Source organism: Phacochoerus africanus, chromosome 2 (genome assembly GCF_016906955.1).
Source record: "Phacochoerus africanus isolate WHEZ1 chromosome 2, ROS_Pafr_v1, whole genome shotgun sequence".
Taxonomy (NCBI): domain Eukaryota; kingdom Metazoa; phylum Chordata; class Mammalia; order Artiodactyla; family Suidae; genus Phacochoerus; species Phacochoerus africanus.
Window position 1 is genome coordinate 27,769,876 of NC_062545.1, and position 20,047 is coordinate 27,789,922.

At 40.2% G+C, this 20,047-nt stretch overlaps 1 long non-coding RNA gene across 2 annotated transcripts in view; it reads right to left on the reverse strand.

Annotated features, from left to right (window-relative positions):
- The window catches only part of LOC125121624 (uncharacterized), a 90,124-nt gene extending 70,616 nt beyond the window's left edge, over positions 1–19,508 (reverse strand). For both annotated transcript variants that reach the window (XR_007133513.1, XR_007133512.1), the window contains exon 1: positions 19,447–19,508. This is a non-coding gene — a long non-coding RNA (uncharacterized LOC125121624). The remainder of the gene's footprint in view (positions 1–19,446) is intronic.
- Positions 19,509–20,047: the final 539 nt, after the last annotated feature.

The window sequence follows — 20,047 nt, forward strand, 5'->3', positions numbered from 1 at the left end:
AACACTCTGATTAGGTAAGTCACAAGAGTATCTTTTCAGATCCACCTCCTAGAGTAATGAAAATAAAAACAAAAGGGACCTAATTAAAATTTTTGCACATTAAAGGAAACCATTAGATAAACAAAAGGACAACCCACAGAATGGGAAAAAAAATCTTTGCAAATGAATTGATCCACAAAGGATTAATCGCCAAAACATACAAACATCCCATATAACATTATATCAAAAAAACAACCCAATTAAAAATTGGTCAGAAGGGAGTTCCCGTGGTGGCGCAGTGGTTAACCAGAATCCGGCTAGGAACCATGAGGTTGCGGGTTCGATCCCTGCCCTTGCTCAGCGGGTTAAAGATCCGGCGTTGCCGTGAGCTGTGGTGTAGGTCGCAGACGCGGCTCGGATCCTGCACTGCTGTGGCTCTGGCTCCGATTGGACCCCTAGCCTGGGAACCTCCATATGCCGCGGGAGCGGCCCAAGAAATGGCAAAAAGACAAAAAATAAATAAATAAAAATAAATTAATTAATTAATTTAAAAAAAACCTTAAAAAAAATTGGTCAGAAGATCTAAATAGACATTTATCCAAAGAAGACAGCCAAAAATACACAAAAAGATGCTCAACATCACTAATAGATAAACACAAATCAAAACTACAATGAGGTATCACCTCGCACCTGTCAGAAAGGCCATCATTGAAATGGCTCAGCAGTAACAAACCCAACTAGTATCCATGAGGATGTGGGTTTGATCCCTGGCCTCACTCAGTGGGTTAAGGATCTGGCATTGCTGTGAGCTGTGATGTAGCCTGCAGATATGGCTCAGATCTGGTGTTGTTGTGGCTGTGGCTGTGCAGCTCCAATTCCACCCCTAGCTTGGGAACTTCCATATGCCTTGGGTGCAACCCTAAAAAGAAGAGAAAAGAAAGAGAAGAGAAGAGGAAAGAAAGAGAAGAGGAAAGAAAGAGAAGGGAAAAGAAAGAGAAGGGAAAAGAAAGAGAAGGGAAAAGAAAGAGAAGGGAAAAGAAAGAGAAGGGAAAAGAAAGAGAAGGGAAAGGAAAGAGAAGGGAAAGAAAGAGAAGGGAAAAGAAAGAGAAGGGAAAAGAAAGAGAAGGGAAAAGAAAGAGAAGGGAAAAGAAAGAGAAGGGAAAAGAAAGAGAAGGGAAAAGAAAGAGAAGGGAAAAGAAAGAGAAGGGAAAAGAAAGAGAAGGGAAAAGAAAGAGAAGGGAAAAGAAAGAGAAGGGAAAAGAAAGAGAAGGGAAAAGAAAGAGAAGGGAAAAGAAAGAGAAGGGAAAAGAAAGAGAAGGGAAAAGAAAGAGAAGGGAAAAGAAGAGAAGGGAAAGAAGAGAAGGAAGAAGAGAAGGGAAAAGAAAGAGAAGGGAAAAGAAAGAGAAGGGAAAAGAAAGAGAAGGGAAAGAAAGAGAAGGGAAAAGAAAGAGCAGGGAAAGAAAGAGAAGGGAAAAGAAGAGAAGGGAAAAGAAAGAGAAGGGAACAGAAAGAGAAGGGAAAAGAAAGAGAAGAGAAAGGAAAGAGAAGAGAAAAGAAAGAGAAGAGAAAGGAAAAGACAGACCATCATCAAAAAGCCTACAAACAATAAGTGCTGGAGATGGAGGGTGTGGAGAAAAGAGGACCCTCCCACCTGTTGGTGGAAATGTAATCTGCTGCAACCACTATGGAGAATAGTACGGAGGTTCCTTAAAAAATTAAAAATGGAACTACACATGATCTAGCAATCCTACTCCTGGGCATATATACAGAAGAAATACATAATTCAAAAAGACACATGAACCACAATGTTCATTGCAATAGCCAAGACCTGGAAGCAAACTAAATGCCCATCAACAGAGGAATGGATACAGAAGATGTTGTACATATATACAATGGAATATTACTCAGCCATAAAAAAGCATGAAATAATGCCGTTTTAAGCAACATGGATGGACCTAGAGATTATCATACTAAGTGAAATAAGTCAGAGAAAGACAAATATCGTGTAAGATCACTGATATGTAATCTAACAGAAATGATACAATAGAATGCACAAAACAGAAACAGACTCAAAAGTTTTGTAATCAAAGTTATGTTTACCCAAGGGGAAACATGCTGGTGGAGGGGGGGATAAATCACGGGGATGGGATTGATGTATATACACTACTGTATATAGAATAGACAGGTAACAAGGACCTGCTATACAGCACAGGGAAATTTACTCACTACTGTGTGGCAACATATGAGGAAATACTCTAAAAAAGGAATGGATAGGTGTATACGTGTAACTGATTTACTTTGCTATACAGCTGAAATTAACACAATTTTGTAAGTCAACTATACTCCAATAAAGAGTTAAAAGGAAAAAAAGATGTACATATATACACGAATATTACTCAGCCATAAAAAGAAAAAAATAATGCCACCTGTAGTAACATGGATGCAACTTGTGATTATCATACTAAGTGAAGTCAGAAAGAGAAAGACAAGTACCATATGATATCACTTATATGTAGAATCTAGAATATGGCACAAATGAACCTATCTACAAATTAGAAACAGACTCAGAACAGACTTGTGTTTGCCAAGGGGAGGGGGAAGGAGTGGGATGGGCTGGAAATTTGGGGTTAGTAGATGCAAACTATTACATTTAGAATGAATAAACAACATCCTACTGAACAAGACAGGGAACAATCTCCTGGAATAGACAATGATGGAAAGTAAAATAAAGAATGTAAATACATGTATAACTGAGTTAATTTGCTGTGCAGCAGAAACTGGCACAGCATTGGAAATAAGCTACCAATTAAAAAAAATTTTTTAATCCCCCCACCCAAAAATATTAAGGAACCTACCCAAATCTCTTTTGTTAAAGAGCCAGAGGCAGGATTGGAGCTATGTCTCATTCTAAACCTGATTCTTTTTCTACTACTCCATGCTGTCACTCAACTGCTGTCTGTAGGCATCCAAAGTATAAGAAACATGGTGAGGAATAAATAGTGAAAGTGCTTCTTTAAACCCTAAAATCCCTAAAAGGGAATCGATTTGGAAGATTTTCTTCTAGTATAATAAAGTGCCTGGGACAAAATAGGAGTGAGACAGAATAGGTTCTCTTCCCTCAGAGTAACTTAATTTATACTAGAAAGTTCCACCAATATTTTAACATTACCCCTCCATCAGTTTGAAAGTCTCCTCACTACAGGCTGACAGAGCAATTCTGTGGAAATATTGGCACAGCACTGACTGCCCTGGTTTTCCCCCTCTTTCTCTAACTCCTTCTGTCCCACCCTCTGAGCCCCAGTGCTATTCAAGGCCACAGAAAATGGGATTAAAGGAAACACTGCCAGCCAAGAAATCCCTTCTCACATTCATTTTAACGCTGAGCATTTTCTGCACACAGCACATAATCTTTACTAAGTACTGGATGCCCTTAGTCATGGTTCCTTCTACACTAGAATTTATCCTCTCAGAAAATGTATAACAAAGGTTAGAGGGAGCAAGAAAGACTAAATGGGCTCTGTTATTCAAGCTTTCAGACTAAATGAAAAACAACCAGGCCTCTGCAATTACATCAGGTAATACCGGCTGTTTGGAATCATGTGCTATGCAAACTGTGTATTTTTCCAAAACAAGATCTGGACTATTCAGAGGACTTGTTAGACTTTGAAACAAATACAATTTTGAGTCATTAATAGGACCATCAATAAATAGGTGTTATCAAGGCCTGTTTAATATACGTGCTACTATTTCTCAGCAGTTCTGAGGTAACTTGTGACTTGAAATTCCTACAACCACACGGTCATCAATCCCCCCTCCTCCTCCTCTTTCTTCTCAAGTTGTACTGAGCTCCTATACACCATGGAGTTAAAAGATCGTGCCCTCGTACTTTACCTATGGTTTACCCCTCCATTCTTATACCTGCTCACGAAGGAATATCTTGTTAATACTTTCTGCAGGCTAAAAATCTTTTTAATTAGTGTAAATATTAAATCTTATTTCAGGAAGAACAACTGCATGACATCAAGCACAACTGTAAACACATTCAGAATTCACTGCAAAAGCCATTTTTAAAAAATCCACACAGAAAGTGAGCCTCATTATGGGGTAATGAAGATAAAACACATTTCACCGCAAGAGAAAATCCAAGTGTTTGTTCACTTAGGACTTAAACCTAAGGCTTATAAATTTGGAACAGTTTGTCTGTGCCGGCCAGGGAAGGATCTTATTAGGACATGAAAAGCCTCTTGCACTGAATTCTAACAGGTATCACCCCATCTGGGACGGGCAACTCAGATCCAAATGGGGCCAAGTCAGCTCAGAGCCTTCTCTGGCCCTAATGCTGCAAATCTTTAAGATCTTTAAACCTAGAATCAAACTGGCAGGGATAAGCATCCTGCAGGATGCTGAGGCCATAGGAGGGCTGAAGCTACCCTGTGGTGATTAAGAGCTCAAGATCTGGAATTCTGAGCCTTCCATTTGAAGTCTAACTCTGCCCCTTACAAGCTGTCAACTAACTCCTCTGTTCCTGTATTTTCATTCATAACATGGGCATAATTATAATACCCACTTCGTAGGGTGAATAAGGCTAAATACAGAGATGTGGAAAGCATTTATAGTAGAACTTGATATAAATATTAGCTATTGTTATTGCTACTATTGTTACTATTTTTAGGATGACAAAAAAGACGACTAATGCTGTTGTGTCAGGCCTGGAGATGTGGTATCTAAATTCGATTTTGCAATGGTCATTAGCTTGAGCAAAGAGCACATACCTGACCGTTTTGCCTTGCATGTTAAAATGTATTTGACCTTTTTGTATTGTGACAAACAATACCCACGCAAACACAGAATATACATATTTTAAGGACTTAAATTTAGCATGCTTGCAAATCTCCCAGGTCAAAGAGAACATTACAAGGAACCCAGAAAAATTCTGCATGCCCTTTTCAAAACACCCTCCTCTAAACTAGCCACTATTCTTTTAGGTGAGTAGTGAATATAAGAAGTGAATATAATCACTTTTTTTGCTCTTTATGCTTTAAATCCAAACATACCTAAACACATATAGGTCTTGCTGTTTTTTTATAGCAAATATAAATGGAATTGTAGGAGTTCCCATCGTGGCGCAGGGGAAACGAATCCGACTAGGAACCATGAGGTTGCGGTTTCCATCCCTGGCCTCGCTCAGTGGGTTAAGGATCAGGTGTTGCTGTGAGCCGTGGTGTAGGTCGTAGACGCAGCTCGGATCCCATGTCGCTGCGGCGTAGGCCGTCAGCAACAGCTCAGATTAGACCCCTAGCCTGGGAACCTCCATATGCTGTGGGTGCGGCCCTAAAAAGACAACATAAATAAATGGAATTGTACAGTGCATGTTTGTTTCTGGCTTTTTTGAGCAACACTGAATTTGTAAGATTCCACGTTTATTTTTGTATTCCACTGGTTCAATATGCCACAGTGTATACAGTTTCTTGCCTTTTGTTTCTTTTTAGGCCATACCTGCAGCATATGGAGGTTCCTGGGCTAGGGGTGGAATTGGAGCTGCAGCTGCAAGCCTACACCACAGCCAAGACAACCAGATCACATCAGCAAGCTACACAGCACCTTGCGACAATCCCAGATCCTTAAGCTACTGAGCACAGCCAGGAATGGAATCTTCATTCTCACAACACTGTGTCTGGTTCTTAACCTACTGAGCCACAACGGGAGCTCCCTGTTTTTGCTCTTGGATATTTTTGTGATAACAGGAATGCAAATATTCATTTAATTGACAAAGCCAAGGTGTTTTCTGAGATCGAGGTACCAAGATACACTCTGACCAACAGTGAAGAGAGGGCTCCTGTTGCTCCACCGCAAATTGGTCTTTAGATTTTTTAATTGTAGCCATTCTCATGGGTGTAGAATGGTCTCTTATTTCATTCCTGGGTTGCTAATAAACCTCAGTACTTTTTCAGTTTTTAGTGACCATTTGGATATGCACGTCTACTCACCCATTTTTCTTTTGGGTTTTTCCCCCCCCCCCCCCCCCCTATTTGTTGGTAGGAGTTCTTAATATAGTCTGCAGGTGATTTTTCTTCTTGCTTTCAGGTATTGCAAAAGCCCTCTCCCAATTTTTAGCTTCCATTTTCACCCTCTTAATGGAGTCTTTTGATGAAGGGAGTGAATTTTAATATAGTTCAAGTTACCAATTTCTTTATAGTTGTTCGTGTCCTATTTTAAAATGTTTCCCAATCCTGAGGTCATGAAGATCGCCCAGTATCATCTTTGAAGATCCATATTCTTTTACCTTTCACAAGTAGGTCTTTGTCATAGTCAGCTCAGGTTTCCATAACAAAACACCCTAAGGTGGCTTAAATAGAAGATGTTTGTTTCTCACAATTCTGGAAGCTGGAAGACCAAGATCAAGGTGCTAGCACTTGATTCCTGGTGACACCTCTTCATGGTTTGCAAACGGCACGGCCATCTTCTTGCTGTGCCCTCACATGACGGAGCGTGGGCTCTGCAGACTAATCCCATGATGGAGGCCACACCCCCACGGCTTCATCTACATCTGATTACCTCCAAATACCATCACGAGGAGTGTGGGTTTCAACAAATGATTTGAGGCAGACACAAACATTCAGTGCACAGCAGTCTGGTACTTGGAATTCGCTTTTGTTAGTCATCTAATATTGTCTGTTCTGGATAACCAATTGCCCAGCATTATTTGTTGAAAGCAACTCCTCTGAAATACCTACTGTTAATTGTAAATCAAATGTCCTTTTTTATCTCTTCATCTGTTTTTTGGTTCTGGATCATGTCCCATTGTCAATTTCTATCCTTAAGCCAAAATTATGATATTCAGGGGGAGCCAGACCTCCTTTATTCTTCATCGAGTAGGCCTCAGAACTTTGCATTTCTCTAGCAACTTTAGAACCAATTTCATTTTAAAAATCTGTGAGAATGTTGTTTGGATTTGCATTAATCTGGAGATGAACTTCAGGTGATCTGATTTCATTCCTAGGTTGCTAATAAGCCTCAGCACTTTTTCAATTTTTAGTGGCCATTTGGATACGCACATGTCTTGCCCATTTTTCTGATTTATAAGATAGGCTTCTGATACACAAAAAATAGATCTCACTTCCTTCATTGAAATCTTTTAATGATTTACCCAAATACCATTGAGTTTCTAACTAGAGGTCTTAGACATTTTTAGTTATTGTTAGAATTTGATAATTCTTGATATGTTTTAAGATTGTCTAACTTTCTAAGCATTAGTTGCCTGTAAATAGTCATACAAATGATTTTTTAAAATTTACCTTGTGTCAGCAAACTCGCTAAACTTTTACAAGTTTAATTTCTGTAAATTAAAATGTTTCTTTGTATATAATCAGATAATCTGAAGAATGAATTGTATTTATTATTTCCAATATTATAGCCTTTTGTCCCTTTTTCTTGCCACATGCATTGGCTAGGACCTCCAGTACAACGTTAAATAGAACTAGTGGTAGGAGGCATACTCTGCTTTTTCCTGGCCTCAGAGCAAAAACTTTCAACATTTCAAAGAATAGCATATGCTGTAGATTTTTTTTGTAAATAGACTATAATATAAAGGAAGTTCTACTCATACTACTAGTATACTAATCTTTTTTTAGTCATGAATGGAGGGTACATAATAAGAGTGGTAATAAAGAACTAGGCAAAAAAAAAAAAAAAAACCCACATCAACAGCCCTGTTATATCTCCAAATCTCCAGAAGGTGGAGGCAGCGAGCCACCAAAGACTTCAGCGTGCGTTTTCCTGCCTTCCAACACCTATTACCAATTTAAATGGAAGAGAGAAGCTGGCTTCTTTAGCTATTTTATCCTCATTTACTTAATTTGTAGCATTCCCAGAGAGAAAATAACTTTCACTAAGACACCATTATGCAAGGGATGCTGCTTCCCTGGTTTGATCTCACTGGGCTTCAACACTCAGGGTGTGTACGATCCACATAAACATAATACCTTAAGGGGCTCTTGCTTTGGAACAAGGACAATAGGATTCATTTGAAATGACTGAACTCACATGCTGGAATGAGTAAATGGATGTAAGTGTATTGCTACACCCTTAGTCCACTCAGCTTGTCATATGGCATGGTGTTATGGCTGGACTGTTTGATCAACAGAAAATTTATTTTCTCACAGTTCTAGAAGCTAAGAAGTTTAAGACCAATATGTCCAGTGTTTGGTTCCTGTTGAGAGTTCTCTTCCTGGCTTGCAGACAACTTTCTTCCTACTGTATCTTCACACAGTGGGAAAAAAAAAAGAGCTCTCTGGTGTCACTTCTCATAAGACGGGTGCATCCTGTCACGGATCTCATCCTCAATGCTTCATTGAACCCTTAACTCCCAAAGGCCCCATCTCCAAATACAATCACATTGAGGGTTAGAGCTTCAACATATGAATCTGAAGGGGACACAAACATTGAGTCCAAGACAACTGAAAAGGATGTACAGTGGGTCTCAGGAAGGAGCTGGTAAAAGTTCTCAGCCCTAATGAAGAGAACTGACACATTTCTGGTCAAGGTTGGTTTTTTTCACTGATCCCATGTATCTGAGCCTATTTTTGTCCTGTTCCATCTGTCCTGACAATGGAGGACTCCTTTAACAAGGCCCTTATTATATGTAAAATCTTTTTATTACCTTCCTTCTGCCTTCTCTCACACATCCCTTCTGAAACAGAATATTAATCACACTATTGCTAAGTTCACTTATTTACCCCACTCGGTTCTGCAAAATCCAAGCCGCATATTCTTAGTGTCCCAAGACTGTAATTGTACAGCTTTGTTTTTACTTTTTTAAATTGAAGTACAGTGGATGTACAATATTTGTTAGTATCAGGTATAGAACAGAGTGATTCAGTTTATATATATATATACACACACATGTATACATATCTTCAGATTATTTTCCACTACAGGCTGTTTTCTATTAAAGCTATTTTCTAGGAATTCCTGTCGTGGCTCAGCAGAAATGAATCTGACTAGCATCCATGAGGATGCAGGTTTGATCCCTGGCTTCACTCAGTGGGCTAAGGATCCGGCATTGACGTGAGCTGTGGTGTAGGTCACAGATACGGCTAGGATCTGGTGTGGCTGTGGTGTAGGCTAGTGGCTACATGGGTCTAATTCGACCCCTAGCCTGGGAACCTCCATATGCCGTGGGTGCAGCTCTTAAAAGGCCATTCTATATTGTTCACTAAATCCTTGTTACTCATCTATTTTATATATAATAATGTACATTGTTATTTCTATACTCTTAATTTTTCCCTCCCCTCATCCTTTTCCCCTTAGAAAACAAGCTTATGGTTACCAACGTCTATAAGTCTGTTTTTAAGTTCATTTGTACTTTTTTAGATTCCATAATATGTGATAATATTTGTCTTTCTGTCCAACATACTTCACTTAGCATGATATTCTCTAGGTCCAACCATGCTGAAAATGGCATTTCTTTTTCATAGTACAGTAATATTCCATTATATGTATACATATGCACTGCACTACATCTTTATTCACCTGTTGATGAACATTTAGGTTTCTTCCATTTCTTGGCTATCACAAACAGTGCTACTGTTAACATTAGGGTGCATGTATCTTTTCCAATTAGAGTTTTCATCTTTTCTGGATATATATGCCCAGGAGTGGGATTGCTGGATCATATGGTAACTACTTTTTATTTTTTGTCTCTTCAGGGCCGCACCCGCAGCATATGGAGGTTCCCAGGCTAGGGGTCTAATTGGAGCTACAGCTGATGGCCTACGCCAGAGCCATAGCAATAACAAATCCAAGCTGTGACCTACACCACAGCTCATGGCAACGCAGGATCCTTAACCCACTGAGCGAGGCCAGAGATGGAACCCACAATCTCATGGTTCCTAGTCAGATTCGTTTCCACTGCGCCATGATGGGAACACTCCCATATGGTAACTAATTTAAGAAAACTCCATACTGTTTCTCCACAGTTGCTGTGTCAATTTACATTCCCACCAAAAGTATAGGAGGGTTCCCTTTCTCCAACCCTCTCTAGTATTTATTTGCAGACTTTTTGATGATGGCCATTCTGACCAATGTAATTTATTTTCATTTCTCTAATAGAGATGTTGAGCATCTTTTCATGTGCCCGTTGACCATATCTATATATCTTCGGAGCAATGTCTAGATCTGCCCATTTGATTGGGTTGCTTTTTGTTATTGAGTTGTGTGGCTATTTGTATATTTTGGAAAGTACCCCTTGTCAGTTTTATCGTCTCTAAATATTTCCTCCCATTCTGTAAGTTGTCTTTTTGTTCAAAGACGCCCACTCTCACTTCTTTTCAACATAGTATTGCCAGTCCTAGTCACAGCAACCGGACAAGAAATAGAAATAAAAAGGTATACAGAATGGAAGGGAAGAGGTAAAATTATTATATACAAATGACATGATATTCTATGTAGAAAACCCTGAAGACGCCACATAAAAACTATTACAATGAGTTCAGCAAAGAATATAAGTTAATATACAGAAATATGCTGTGTTTCTTTACACTAACAATGAAATATCAGAAAGTAAAAAACACTGTTTAAAATGGCATCAAAAGAATTAAAATACATCAGAGTAAACCTAGCCAAGTGAAAACCTATGTGCTGAGAACTATAAAACACTGAAGGAAATTAAAGATGTGTCAAAGAAATGGCAAGAGATCCCATGCTCATACATTTGAAGAATACTGTTAAAATGGACATATTACCCAAAGTAATCCACAAAGTTAATGTGATCCCTATCAAATTATCCGTGACATTTTTCACAGAACTAGAATTCTAGAATTTACATGGACCCACAAAAGACCCAGAATTGCCAAAGCAATCCTGTGGGAAAAAGAACAAAGCTGAAGGCATAAAAGACTTCAGACAGTACTACAAAGCTGTAGTAATCAAACCAGCATTGTATTGGCACAAAAATACATAGGGATCAATAGAACAGCATAAAGCACCCAGAAATGAATCCTCACCCCTATGGTCAATCTTCCACAAGGGAGGCAATATACAATAGAGAAATTAAGCAAGTGGTGTTGGGAAAGCTGGACAACCACATGTAGATCAAAGAAATGAGAACACTCCTTCACACTCTAACAACAACAACAACAAAAAAACTGGAAATGGTTTAAAGACCTAAATATAAGATGAAATTATAAAACTTCTATAAGAATGCATAAACGAACATTCTGACATACAATTGTAGCAAAACTTTCTTTGATCAGACTCCTAAGGCAAAAGAAACAAGAGCAAAACCAAATGTGACCTAACCAAACTTAAAATCTCTTGCACAGCAAAGCAAACTATGAACAAAATAAAAGAACTGTCTATTTACAGCTTTTGCTATGGCTATTTTTTCAAGTTCTTCATTGAATCTTAAAGTTCGCACAACTATACTTATTGGTCATGACTCACTCTTATCCCTGACTAATGACAAGGAGGTTGCTCTCTCCTGGCTCTTTCCATTCCCCATTCTTGGTCTATTTCCTTCTCTCTCCCTTTGCAGAGTAAATCCTTTTTTGGATGATACTCTTTTCCTAATTGTGTCCTGTCTTTTAATCTCTGTCATCTTTTAATCTCTTCAGATTCCCTAAAATTAGTAATGTAAGGAGAATCTCTTGGAAGGGAATGCCTTCTCCCCAGAAAGGTCTCCATGGAAGCACCAACACCATTTCCCTGTGGACTTATGGACAGTGAACCAGTCCTCTAAACTGTTATTATTAAACACTTAGAAGTAATCCCTTTTTCAGCTGCTTGTACAATTTATAATAATAACAACAGTAGAGGCGGTAGTAGTAGTAAACATATTGAGGAGTTATTCTGTGCTAAACAATCTGTTTGACATGTATTATCACATTCATAATATATATGAATTCAGAACTTTTGGGGCTTGAGTAAGGTAAGAAGTTGCATATACTATACAGTATGGAGCACAATTAACAGGGTCTGGATTACAATCTGTAATCAATATTATCTGCAGTGAAATGTATGAATATAGAAAATTATGTGGAGACTACATAAGTTGTCTCAAATCATTTCATATTAGATTTGTGGCCACAAAAATTCAGGTTCAGCTGGGTTTGGGCACCAACAGACTTAGAAAAAATTTTTTTTTGTCTTTTTGTCTTTTTGCCATTTCTTGGGCCACTCCTGCAGCATGTGGAAATTCCCAGGCTAGGGGTCCAATCAGAGCTGTAGCCACCGACCTACGCCAGAGGCACAGCAATGTGGGATCCGAGCCGCGTGTGTGACCTACACCACAGCTCACGGCAACACCGGACCCTTAACCCACTGAGCAAGGTCAGGGATCGAACCCGCAACCTCATGGTTCCTAGTTGGATTCGTTAACCACTAAGCCACGACAGGAACTCCTAGAAAGAAATTTTTATCTTTTATGGATTTTTGGATTTTGGAATGCAAATAAGGAATTGTGGACCTTATAAATATTTCAGATGTGAAACACAAGATTCATAATGATCAGGAGATACTAATAATCAAGGGTTTTTTTCCCTCCCACATCTGTATCTATTTAGCACCATTTTTAAAAGATTTCTCTCAAAGAAGTCAACGAGATTAATCAATTGACCATATATGTACAGGTCCATTTCTAGGATGTCTTCTATTCCATTTGTCTATTTAAACACCCTCACACCAATGTCACGCTATCACGGTGAAACCTGAAATCAGGTAGTATTAATTCTACCATTTTTATTTTTGTTTTGGCTCTTCTAGGTTCACTGCATTTATATGTAAATATTATAATCGACTTTACCATTTCCACAAAAAAATTTGTTAGCTATTTGTAGATGATATGCTATACCTGGCAAACTCTAGACAATCATGATAAAATTAACCCCGTAGCAGGATATAAAGTGAGCATGTAGAAATCATTAGACTTCATCTATACAAACAGTAACCAACTAGACATGAGAAAATTCTACTAGCAGGAAAAATTAGCAATACATTTAATCAGAAATACACAAATTATAAGGAAAACTTTATAACTAAAGAAACAAAATTTTGATAAAAAAACATTACTCTCATTGAAGAGAATAATTCACCATCATAAAGGTGTCAGTTCTCCTTACATTTATTACGGATTTAACTATCCTCCCCCAAATTGATACATTGTTCCATATGAAGTTAAGAATAGTCAGAAATCTGGCGTTCTCGTCGTGGCACAGAGAAATGAATCCGACTAGGAACCATGAGGTTGCGGGTTCGATCCCTGGCCATGCTCAGTGGGTTCAGGATCTGGCGTTGCCGTGAGCTGTGGTGTAGGTCGCAGATTCGGCTTGGATCTGGCATTGCTGTGGCTGTAGCATAGTAGGCCGGCAGCTACAGCTCTGATTAGACCCCTAGCCTGGGAACTTCCATATGCTGTGGGTGCGGCCCTAAAACGACAAAAAGACACCCCCCCCCCAAAAAAAAAGAATAGTCAGAAATCTACTAAGAAAAATGAGGACTAGCACACTACCTCTTCCACACTAAAACCCTAGTATAAAGTATAATTAAAACCGTTAATAGAACATGAATATATAGGTATGTCAGTGGAACAGGAAGTCTAAAAATTGACCCAAGTTCATATGAAATCTCTAAGGTGGCATTTCAAGTCACTGAGACCAGAATAGAGTTAATAAATGTTACTAGAACTGGTTGGCCGTTTGGCAAAGTACACATGGTATGAAGCATAAATCTAAGAATAAATTCAAAATGGACCAGTGATGTGAATGTAAAAAATGAAACCACACAAGGGCTGGAGGAAAACTTGAGTGAATTCATATTTATCTTGAGAAGGCTTTCTAACTATGACTGAAAGTCTAGATGTAGCAGAAAAAATAGACACATGACATTAAAGATATTTTCAGGGCAAAAATACCACACACCAAGTCAAAGTTAGGTTGACAAGCTGCAACAGTTAAAAGGTCAATAGGCTTAATATATTAAACACTCTTAAAAAGTCAAGGGGAAAAGGCACGGACAAAGTAAGAAGAAATGATTCATCCAAAAATAATTGATCCTTAAACACAAAAAGTTTGACCTCACTCATAATAAAAAATCAAATTTAAACCCCATGAGATACTATTTCTCTCTTCTCAGATTGGAAAAACAAACTCTTTTGGCAAAGCCATGGGAAAATAGGCACTTACATTGCTGGTGGGATTTTAAGTTTACACAGTTCCCTCAGAGGGAATTCTGGTAATGTTTAATAAAACTACAATTGCATTTACTTTTTTCCTCTGGTGCCCATGGTTTTTGATGAGAAGTTAGCTGTCTTTTTTCCTTTTTAGCTATACCTGTGGGCAAGGGATTGAACCTGAGCTGCAGCAGTGACAATGCCAGATCCCTAACCCGCTGAGCTACAGGGGAAGTCCAGACATCATTTGTATAGCGTTTGCCCTTTAGGTAGCGTTTTTCCCTCTACTTTCAAGATTTCCCTTTATTTTCATTTAGCACTTTACTAATGATGTATCTGTGTGGTTTTGTGTTTAAGGTTTTAAGTCTTCATATGAGTTTTATGATCTATAGATGCATGTGTTTTATCAATTCTGAAAAATTCAAATATTCTGCGCCATTCTTTTTCCTGGGCTCACAATTACAGTAAGTTAGGCCATTTGACAATGACTCACACACCTCAATGCTCTATTCTTTTTTCTTATTTTGTATTTTACTATACTCTCTACTGACTTGTCTTCAAGTTTATAGACTCCTTCCTTAACTGTCTTCAGTTCACTGATAAGCCTACCAAAGTATTCATGAGACTTTATTTCTAGCATTTTCTTTTGACCCTTTGTTATAGCTTCCCTTGCACTGCTAAAAATGTAACACCTGTGTATTCATGTTGTCCAACTACTCAACTATATCCATTAATATATTTTTTATAAGAGTCCCTATCTGGTAATTTCAACAACTTGGTTGTATTTGGGTTAGATTTTATTATTTACCCTCTTGACAAGGTCATGTTTTCCTGCATGCCTGATTTTGTAAAAAGCAGGATACAGCATGTTTAAAAACTCAAGAGGCCAAAACAATGCCCCTTTCTGTCAGGATGTTAGCGCTGGAGGTTGAGTCAACCTAGTCTGTCGTCGAGCTGGGCCTGGGCTTTATGGTTATTTTAGTTAGATTCATCCTTAGGTTTCAAATTATTCCAGGCTTGCATTAAAACATCATCTTTGATATACTAGGGATCTGTATGCCTGCAGAGACTATTTTAGTTCTTCTGTTCATTCTGCAGCAGGCCCCACACTGAACCTCAGCAGGGAGGGTCTCTCTCATAGCTGGTTCTCCTCCTCAGCTGAAAACTCTGAAAAGCAGCACAATCCTTAGAGCGCCTCTGGTTTTATATTATTCTCTTTTACCCTCAGACTTTAGTTGGCCCCATGGACCTGTGCCTCAGTGGGTGTGTATCTCAGCTCCCCTGTTTTGCCCCCAGTTTCTCACGAGCACTGCATAAAAGCCCATGGAAGAGAGTTGGGTCTCCAGGGATTTTAAGAGGCCAGGTGAGCCTCCAGATAATCTTTTAAAATTTCATTTTTAAGTTCAGCTGTTTTCTTACCTGCATCTAGGGAAGCTTACACTTCCTGTACTGTCGTATTCCCACGGCCTGCCAACTAAAGCAGTTGTTAGGACCTTTCTCTTCCAGGAGGGGCTTTCCTTTTCTGAATTTGAATTCATTCGGTTTCAACCTCAGCTCTCCGGTAGGCTTTAAATATTTTGTATATTATATATCTTCTCATTGGTAGGATGGGAGAAATGTACTTTTTTTTGGTCATCTTTTTTAGGGCCACATCCATGGTGTATGGAGATTCCCAGGCTAGGGGTCTAATCAGAGCTGTAGCTGCTGGCCTACACCATAGCCACAGCAATGCCGGCTCTGAACCTCATCTGTGACCTACATACACCACAGCTTAAGGCAAAGCTGGATCCTTAACCCACTCACTGAGCGAGGTCAGGAATCAAATCCACGTCTTCATGGATACCAGTCAGATTCGTTAACCTCTGAGCCATGATGGGAACTCATTTTTTCTTTTTAATGTGGCTACTGGTGTATTTAAAATTATTTGTAGGCCTAATTTCACTGTATATCTATAGGCCAGTTACTCTGCTCATTTGAGATCAAGTTGCAGATATCCTATTCCCTTATCCCTAACACTTTAGCATGTATTTCCTATGCAAAAGGACATTTTCTTATATAACCAATATAGGGTTTTGTTCCACAGATCTTGATGTAGAAGAGTGGATCTATCATTTCCCAATGACTAAGTAAAAAATTTCACTACAGGCAAAAATGGCCTTTGCAGAATCTCCATTACGCTAAATTCTAACAAGGTATTTTCTATACTCAGAACAGTAAGCTTTTATCAAGAATGAAAGTATAGAGATAGCTGTCCGGGATCTGAAATCCTCTAAGAAGTCAATCTGAAATTTTCTACCATCAACGTCTTTTCATATTGCCTATAAAAATGGTCATCCTGAAGAAGGCATGCGTTAAGTATCAAAATATTTTGATTATCAAATAGTTGAACATCAAAAACATGTATGATAAACACATGGTGGGTATGCAGCCTACTTACTCTGCTGGCTCACATGCCCACAACAAAGGGAGGAAAAAGGCTTTAACACAGTACTTTAAAGAATACACCAAGTTTTTAAAGCTTCTAGCATTTTCCAGCTAGGAGGAATTCAAGTCCTAAAAACAATGCAAGGTAATAAAATTGACTTCATACTGACTGAAAAACTTGGTCTTAGAAAAAGAAAGCAGACAACGTAGAAGTGTGTGTGGTCACAGGGGTATGAAGTCATGCTTATGTGCACATCGGGCAGGCTGCTCCACAAACCTTCATTTCGAAGGTGGGGTTGGGGAGGACTTACAGATATATACGGTCATTAGTTGGTGCCACAGGCCCCTGTCTTCTCAAACATTGTTACTGTGAGTGGCCTGGAGATGGACACCAAGATGAGAACCTAGTGTGACTAGCAATGAACCATCAATTGAAGGATAATTTGCCAAACAAGGTGGAAGCCACTGATGGAAAGATGCAAAGGTGTAGCAAAAATTTTTTTGAAAAAGTAAACATCAAATGTAGCTTTAAAGAGAAGCTAAGAATGGGGAAAAAAATAAATCAGCAAAGAGAGGTAGCTATTCTATTTCTGTAAGAACGTAGGGATTAACTGGTGGGTGCAGCAGTATATATGTATGTTTGGCCACACCCCACAGGCCTGCAAGCTTTGTAGTTGCCCAAAGAGTCCAGAGACAGAGAGAGACCCCAATGGCTTAATAGATGGGAGATTTTACACACCTGGAGCTGCTCATGGAGCAACACCCCACCCTGTGGTAGACAGCAGGCAAGACGTGGCACCAATCTTTCCTCCCTAGGGGAATAGGCTACCATTTATAGGGGAACTGACCTCAGGTTGGCTTATCAGCAGCCAGGGCATGCCCCTCACAGCCCATTGACTTAAATGAGCATCACCAGAGCAGATGCGTCCCTTTAATAAACCAGCAGGTGGACCCATTCTGGCCTAAGGGGCTGGGGAAAAGCACATTCATGAGAGAGAGCACACCATAGGTCAAGCAGAGGCTGAACCAAGAACAAGACAACAGCCACCTTGTGTGGCTGACCATACACTCCACCCCTACCCTCCACGTGACCCTTACAGTCCTGGGGGTCCTGTGAGTCACATGCAGCTGTTCTAGACCCTGAACAGTGGTTTTCTGCATTGCCTGATGACTCGGGTAAGCCTTTTGTAATGCCTTCCACCTGTTGTAACACTGTCTATGACGTAGAAAACAATTATCACACTACCTCATTGCTCTGTCCCCTTCATAGCTGAGACCAAGGGTACTCTTATTTTGTCATTGCCATAGGCCCCGACCAAATCCTCCTGGGTGATGGACCACATGCAATCCGCCTGCCCATGAGTTAATGTCTCTAAAGCCCGTGCCTGTTAATTGTTGAGGGGTGATGGGTGTCCTGGGTATGCTTGCCTTTCGTAGCTAATCTAGGTCCCTGCATTACGTCTGTATTCGGCCAACCCCTGAAATCAGACAACCCATGAGCGTGGGGCTGCTGCTCTTTTAAACTGGAAAGAGACTGAAGATAACAGGATAGAATCAATAAAATGGAAGAAAAAGAACTCTCTCACAGTAGACAACTACCACAGGGCCCCACATGCTAGAGGAAGGCCACCTGGGAATCACCCTTGTAACTTTATCCCACATTCTTTATTTCCTGACATGTCATAGCTCCTGGGAGTTTCCTTGGCCTCTTGACTGGCTTCACAATTGTTGGGCTGCACCCCACAGGCCTATAAGCCCTGTAGTTGACCAACCTCAAGACTGAGAAGGAGCCCAGAGACGGCTTAATAGATGGAGGAATCTTACCCATCTGAAGCCAAGTTCTGCAGAGACACACCACCACATGCAGCATACAGCTGACAAGACATGACAGCCATCTTTGCTTCCTGGGGGAGGCTACCATTTATAGGTTGGCTCATCAGTTACCAGGGAAACCAGCAGCTTGGGCACGCCCCTCCCAGCCCCTTGAGTTAATAAGCATCATGAGGATAGATGCTTCCCTTCAATAAACTAGCAGGTGGAACCATTCTGGCCTAAGGGGCTGGGCTAAGCACATTCACTTTGTGTGGGCTGTCTCCACCCCTACCCCCCTCTGCATGACCCGTACAGGTGTGGGGATCCTGTGTGTCACACACAGCTGTTCTAGACCCCAAATAGTTTTTTGCATTGCCTGATGACTCATGTAAGCCTTTTGTAATGCCTTCCACCTGTTGTAATGCACTATGGCATAGAAAACAATTATCACACTAGAAAACAATTACCACACTATATCATTGCTCTGCCCCCTCCATAGCCGAGACCAGAAGCCCAAGGATACTGCCATTACTTTGCCATTGCCACAGGCCCCAACTAAATCCTCCTGGGTAATGGACCACATCCAATTCGCCTGCCCATGAGTTAATGTCTCTAAAGCTCACCCCCTGTTGAGGGGTGATAGGTGTCATGGGTATACTTGACTTTTGTAGCTAAACAAGGTCCCTGAATTTCGTCTCTATTCAGCTAACCCCTGAAATCAGATAACCCATGAGCGTGGGGCTGCTACTTTTAAACTGGAAAGAGACTGAAGTTAACAGAATAGCGTCAATAAAATGGAAGAGAAAGAACTCTCGCAGAGTAGACAGATACCACAGGGCCCCACATGCTAGAGAATGGCCACTTGGGATCACCCCTGTAACTTTGTTCCCCATTCTTTATTTCCTGACATCTCAGAGCTCCTGGGAGTTTCCTTGGCCCCTTGGCTGGCTTGACAGTTATTGGGCTGCACCCCACAGGCCTATTAGCCTTGTGGTTGACCAACCTCAAGACTGAGAAAGAGCCCAGAGACAGCCACAGAGATGGCCTAACAAATGGAGGAATCTTACCCATCTGAAGCAAGTTCTGCAGAGACACACCACCACATGCAGCAAACGGGAAACAAGAGGCAGCAACCATCTCTGCTTTCTGGGGGAGGAGGCTACCATTTATAGGGGAACTGATGTCAGGTTGGCTCATCAGTTACCAGGGAAACCAGCACCTGGGGCTCGCCCCTCATGCTCCTTGGGTTAATGAGCATCATGAGGGTATATGCTTCCCTTTAATGAACCATCAAAATTGGAACCATTCTGGCCTAAGAGGCAGGGGTCAAGCATCTTCATATAGGCAGGATGTAGGTGAAGCAGGGGCTGGTCAAGCAAGTGCTGTACAAAGAGTAAGAGAACAGTCATCTTGAGTGGCCTGACCATACAATATATAACTAAGGTCCTACCAGTAAGAGCGGCCCTGAGAGTCAGGGCTTTGATCACTTCCAAGCCCCAAGAGTTAGAGCTGAGTCTAAGACAGGGCCAGATAACTCCTTCTGTAAAAGGCTAGACAGTAAAGAGTTTAGGCTCCCCACCACCACTTTGTCTTATTCCAGTTTTACTGAGATATAATTGACATACAGCACAATATAAGTTTAAGGTGTACAGCGTAGTGATTTGACCT